Raw genomic sequence first — 6,721 nt, 5'->3', positions numbered from 1 at the left:
GTAACAAACTGAATGCAAGCATTTTGTTGTATGAGGAGGAACAGCAGACGGCACTTACTCTCTCAAGTCCAGGTGGATAAGTAGTATCCAGCTGATCAGGTCACTTTGATACCTCAGGCAGAAGACCTCACAAACAGCACACCCCCATTTGTATAGATATGATAACAATAAATTACATAATTAACCATTAAACAACTAACCAAATTTTCTGCCTAAGGCAGGTGCCTCACTCTGTTTAGTGGTAGAACTGGCCATGGCTGGAAACAATCACTCTTGAATTCTATCATGGATTATTTTTGGAGGGGGGGAAGCCAAAAGCATCCCATGCAGCACCTCCTCATCACATTGCTAGACATTCATTTCCTGATCACACAGAAAAGGTTGCACATAGTGTTGCTGAGCCTCAAAAAGATCTGGGACACAGATAACAGGGGGACCTTCTCCAGGTTTCAAGTTTTGCACCTCAAATCCCAGGAGTTAGGATGCTCCCAGCCTAGCAATGCTAGATAGTGGAGTTCATTCTCATGACCTCAGGAGATGGCATTTAAACATGATCAGAAACAACCTTGTCTTTGTACTTGGTATGTTCTACAGCTCTTGCTGCTACCAGCATTCACGTATTGGACTTTAAATTCACGTCTAACTCTCAGTGTCATGTCTCTCTCTCAGTGGGTTGCTGCTGGTGCTGCTTGCAGATCATTAGTACCCTCCCCCCCCCCAGATGTTCAGGACAAGACCCTGGAACTGGGGCCAGAATGGATGTTCAGATCTGGAAGGAGGTTCAGCTTAAGGAGATCCACCTGGAAAAGGGCAGAGAAGCTAATTTATATTAAGGAGGCCCTGGAGAAGACAGGGAGGGAAGTCATCATGGAGGCAGTGGAATGAAGCAGCCAGATCACGGGAGGTGAGTTGAGTCCTCAGACAGGGGAGGAAGGGGCTTGTGGAAGAGGCCTAGAGTGCCAAGGAGGTCCTGAAGCCCAAGGGCAACTAAGAGTATGTTTACCAGGAGAATCCCTGGGCCAGGTTCCTTGTGAAGCTCAAGGGACCCAGTCTGGCCAACATTTCAGCTTCTGCTGCTGACACCACCCCTGCCAAGCCACAGTGAACCAAGAAGGCCCCACTCTAACTTCTGGCATGGACAAGGCTTTCAAAACTGAAAAAATTGAAATTCAAAAATTAAAAGTTCCTTTAAAACTTGTTGATAGAAGAAATCAACCTTTGAGTTGACATAAATGTCCTTAAAAGTTTTTAAGAATCCAGTTGTAATGTAGAACAATTATTCAGTCATTCAGCTGTATAAAATCTTGATTGAAGTTCTCAGTGCTCTGATCTATCACAGTCCATTTTATCTCCTTAGAGCAGTGTCCGCAACCTTGGGCCTCCAGATGTTCTTGAACTACAACTCCCAGAAGCCTTCACCTCTGCTGGCCAGGATTTCTAGGAGTTGAAGTCCAAAAACATCTGGAGGCCCAAGGTTGAGGACCACTGCCTTAGAGAAACTCATAATACTCAGGAGTTTGATTTTAAAGCTGATTATGAGAAGCACCTGTTGATTGTGAATTAGAGTCTTCTTGTTGCTGGAAATGTGTGAAGGATGATGTTCTACAAGCTGCGTAGTAATATTTCACATTGTTGTAAATATATTCCATAGTTTTCTGTATGTGTTTTTGCAGGCACATACACAAATGTTATGCCCATTTGTTCAGAGTTAGGGGCAGAGTATGGAACCCACTACAATCCATTGCCAAGATTCTATCACAAGACCAGTCCTCGTCATCAATAGCAGAGCTTTACACCAGTTGCAGAGCTAGCCCAAGAAATTTGTCTCCCGTGGATTTCAATGATCCTGGTATTAATGCTGGGTATACACTTGTTCCTATAGCCTGAAATAGACTGTGGAAGGGCAGTTTAGAAATAATGCCCTCTCCTGACTGACTGCCTTTTGTATGTCTGGTTGGTTTAACAACCAGAGCATGAGCAAATATGTAGAGGGTAGCTCTGATTGCTCTTGTACTCAGCATATTTCCAGCAGGATTCTAGCCATTGATTTCATTGGAGACAGATCTGTCAGCTAAATGAGGATGGGACTTCAACCTCCATGATTTACAATGCCTGTGAACATAGGTGGCAATTCCTAGCATTGGCTAACATGCTCATTACATCTGAGGTAGCTATTAATGTGACGTTGCACTTACATAATCAAAGATGTCTATTTATTTTTACAGACAAATAATATATAAATATTTATGCATGTAACCTTCATGATAGCCAAAACTTACTCAGCCCAGACTGTTCATGAAAACTGTGGAGGTTCATACTCCATGAAAAGGCATCTGTACTGTAAACGTCTTTGATTTGATACAGTGTACAGTATTATACAAAATACTGTGTTGATTTGTTCATCAAGAAAATGTACGTAACTCTCTAGCAATCTGTCCAAGCTTTATTTTGTGCAAAGCAACATTCACTTCAACAGATCATAACTTATCCTGGCAACTGGACAACTCAAAGCAGTGTGACGCATATAGCAGCAGTCTTTTTTACAGACTTTGACTGGAAACGCTCCTAGTCATTTTACACTGAAATGTTTTTAAACAAGTCATTGAAAATAACAATGGGGCTAACCAAGCTAAGAGAGAGAGGTAAATGTCATCTATATCAAACTGAATGCCAGATGTGGAAATTTGGATTCCCCCCCCCCCCCCTGTTCATCAGTCTCAACATAGCCCTTCCTGGGAAACCAGGCCATTGACTGAAGCCATGGCTGTTCTGTCTGTCTTGGGTGTTTGGGGAATGACCCCAAGGGGATAAGTGGGAATTTGTCTACTCCTAGCAAATGATGGATATAAAAGCTGCTTTGCCACAGAAGGCAGAACCTGGCATATGCCTGGAACACAGCAAACTTTTTTGTGGTTTAGTTGTTTTATATTGTTTTAAGCTGGTTTTTCAGTTCTTCATTAGGAAGGAAGGCAGGCAGGCAGGCAGGCAGGCAGACACTTTGGACAGTTCAGGGTTGCTGGGTGTCTTTTTTTCTTACAATTTGGCCATTTTTCAGACTGAGACCAGTGTTAGGTGTAAATCACAGAGGAACCTATTCCAACTTAAATATTATTTTTGAACGAGTTCTTCACATATTCCATAATGTATCAGCTGTTCCCATGGAGAGCAGCATAAAACTTCTGCTGAAAAACAATATATTTATTTATTACATCTCCCAAACTTGTACTTATGAAAGCATACAGCAATACTGGGAAAGGGATTAACTCCCCACCCCCTTTTACATATATGGCATCTTGTTTGGATGAAGCAGTAATTGCTAAACCAGAACACTCTTTCAGTGCTTTATCCCAGTGACACTGAATATGGGGCCATATCTCTTGCAGAGTTTTAGACTATATTTTAGAAATCAGTGCTGTTAATTTTTTTTCCAAGTCAATACTGTACATATAATTCACTAGTGAATACAGGCAATGGATCTCCTTGCTTCTTATTTAATGCTAGGTAGTGGTTATACGGATACTCACTTGTCAGGAATTCCTTGGTCAAGTATCACTCATTTGCTGGTTTTGTGTAAACTCTAAGCATGAAGCCCCATCTATAATAATGATTTTTAATCATGATTAATGTTCAATTGTTTAATGTAGTTTTGTACATTATTTTAAACTAATTATCATTGCACAGCTTTAATTCTTGTGAGTCGCCTTGGGTCACCTGTGGGAAAAAGGCCAGTATATGCGGTAAATATTATAAAAATATAAAATAAAAATAATAATGTTGTTTCAAAATAATAATGCTGTAAATTGTTGTAAAATTGTTATTATATATCAATTGGTTTATACTTTGCTTGTTGTGAGCTGCCCAGAGTAGACAATGTCTAGATGGGCGGCATATAAGTCCAATAAATAAATAAATAAAATTTCAGCTGCCAATATTATCATCATCTCTGAGACTGTCACACAATGACTCTTGCAAAGTGTCAAGTCAAGAATCCTAAACTGAGTAAACAAAAACAAAAAATGAAAGAAAGAAAGAGAAAGAAAGAAAGAAAGAAAGAAAGAAAGAAAGAAAGAAAGAAAGAAAGAAAGAATTGTAAAAGTGGCTGTTCTAAGCCTTACTGGGTTGATGTATATGGTAATAGGCAGGATCTCATCAGCATGAAAATAACTCATTTTAGACATGGAACGCTGTTATCTTCCCACCGAGGTGGTCCCTATTTATCTACTTGCATTTGCATGCTTTTGAACCGCTAGGTTGACCGGAGCTGGGATAAGCGACGGGAGCTCACTCCGTCGCGTGGATTCGATCTTACGACTGCTGGTCTTCTGACACTGCAACACAGGCTTCTGCGGTTTAGCCCGCAGCACCACCACGTCCCCCCTATGTGCCTCATACTGCCCCACAATAGCACAGAACCTGGAAAATCTCCCCACATATCATGTATACTGCATGCAATATTCTAAAAATATCTGCAACTGCATACTATACAAGATTGAAGCCCTGCCAAGAATTTATGTTGACAACCACTGTATGTGCTGGGTGCATTTTACTGTCTTCTGGGACACCAAACAGTGGTTTCTCCCTTGGATGTTGAATTGTCATTAGAAATGGGAATATTCATATTTGTATACCAATACGAATATCCCCATGCAGCTGGACCTAATAAGTCCAGCCCCCAGGAATGGACTGTCCACTCATGCATTTTGCTGTGGTGCCAGTCCCACTCATCCTTCCAGTGATGCCCAGAGCTCCACTCTGTTCCTGTTCAGCTGGCCACTTCAGGCAGGGGGCAGGATGATGACTGACTGGCCAGCTGAGCAGGAAGAGAGCAGAGCTCCAGGCAACAATGGAAGGACAAGCAGGACTGGTGCTGTGGCAAGATGCGGTGAGTGGACAGTCTGGTCCTGGAGGCTGGACCCTCATTAGGTCCAGCTGTGTGGGAATATTCGTATTCATATACAAATACGAATATCCCCATCTCTAATTGTCACATTGCCTGGTTACTCAGTTTTTACCAACATCTTAGGCCTATTTACCAGGATTCCCTTCATATTATGATTCCCTCTATGTAATCAGTAGCTCCACAAGCAGTTGCAGATTCTATCTCAACCATTGCATGTCCCACTTCTGTGACATCACAAGGGGCCATCCACTGGTCCCAGATTTTGCCCTCAGAATTTCCAGGAATGGGATGCAGCTGATCTGACAACCCCAGGAGGAACCCAGAGAAGAGGGACAATATATTCTTCAGGCAGGGTTCCTGATAATGCAACATGCTGTACGTGCATTCATGTGAACTTGCTTATAAGTGCCTCTTCAGCACTTTGCCCTGAATGCGCAAAGGTATTTGTGGCTTCTGGGAACAAGGGACATTGTGTGTATGACTTATCCTCACCATGTTTAAATAAAGCCCTACAAAGTTTCAGGCTATCAAACTCATCTCATGATATCCTTTCACTGAAAGAAGAATTATTCATTTGTTTCCTTTTAATTTAGAAATATGTATTTTAACTACCCATGAACATTTTACAATATTCTCAGCAGGCAAACATCCCAGAGGAAGAATGTTACAATGTCATGTCCTTACAGTGTTCACACTTTCCCAAAGTTCTTCATATCATTGGAGGCTGTTAGCCTTATAGAAAACACAGTTTCCAATATATCCTACTTATATTCCCAGTAGGATTCTAATATTTATCTTTCACCCTATTGTTGTTGGTTAGTTGTTAAGCCGTGTCCAACTCTTCGTGACCCCATGGACCAGAGCATGCCAGGCCCTCCTGTCTTCCACTGCCTCCTGGAGTTTGGTCAAATTCATGCTGGTCGCTTGGGTGACACTGTCCAACCATCTCATCCTTTGTCGTCCCCTTCTTCTCTTGCCTCACACTTTCCCAATATCAGGGACTTTTCCAGGGAGTCTTCTCTTCACATGAGATGGCCAAAGTATTGGAGCCTCATTTTCAGGATCTGTCCTTCCAGTGAGCACTCAGGGTTGATTTCTTTCAGAATGGATCACCCTACAGGACAAAGTATTGTAGCTTTAAAAGACAGCACCAACTGAAGGGACTTTGAAATCATGTTTCTTCGGCAGTGTTATTGTTGACGGAAAGGGGCTTTCCTTAACAAGCAACCCTCTCATTTCCTGTTTCCAGTATGTCCTAACACCCAGCTGCGTATTTCGTAGCACATTTTGTGGTTAATAAGAACAGATGAAGATTTTATAGGTTTTACAAATAATTAGAAACATAACCAGTCATAAATAGAAATGAATGGCAAGTCATTTCTTGTAAGCGTTTCAAATGAGGGAATGTGTGAGGAAATTGCATGTTACAATTGAATGAAAAAAAATACATCAGCAACGTATCAGCGGAAAAAGAAGAACAACTTGTGAGCTACTGACCAGGGACTGGCACTTCTTTCTGCCCAGTTAGAAATTGACTACAAGACTCAAGTGTCCATTGGAGGGAAAGAAGGTTTTTTTCCAATCTTCTGCCACTGTGCACTTACTCTCAGAAGTTCTTGAAAGAGGAGCATGCAGTGAAGCAGAATGAAACCTAAACCAACAGAAGAAGGGACTAGTAAATCAATTCTAAGTTCTTTATGTTGATAAATATTTGTTTTTCAAATATAGTTTCTATGGAGTTTTAAAATTGTTGGTCTTTGTATACTTTTAATAGTGAGCCTCCTTGGGTCTCGTATGGGGATAAAGGTAGCATCTTAAATA

This window comes from Pogona vitticeps, chromosome 4 (genome assembly GCF_051106095.1).
Source record: "Pogona vitticeps strain Pit_001003342236 chromosome 4, PviZW2.1, whole genome shotgun sequence".
NCBI classification, from domain to species: Eukaryota; Metazoa; Chordata; class Lepidosauria; order Squamata; family Agamidae; genus Pogona; species Pogona vitticeps.
The sequence above is the reverse complement of the archived record's forward strand: the minus strand, read 5'-3'. Positions refer to the sequence as shown.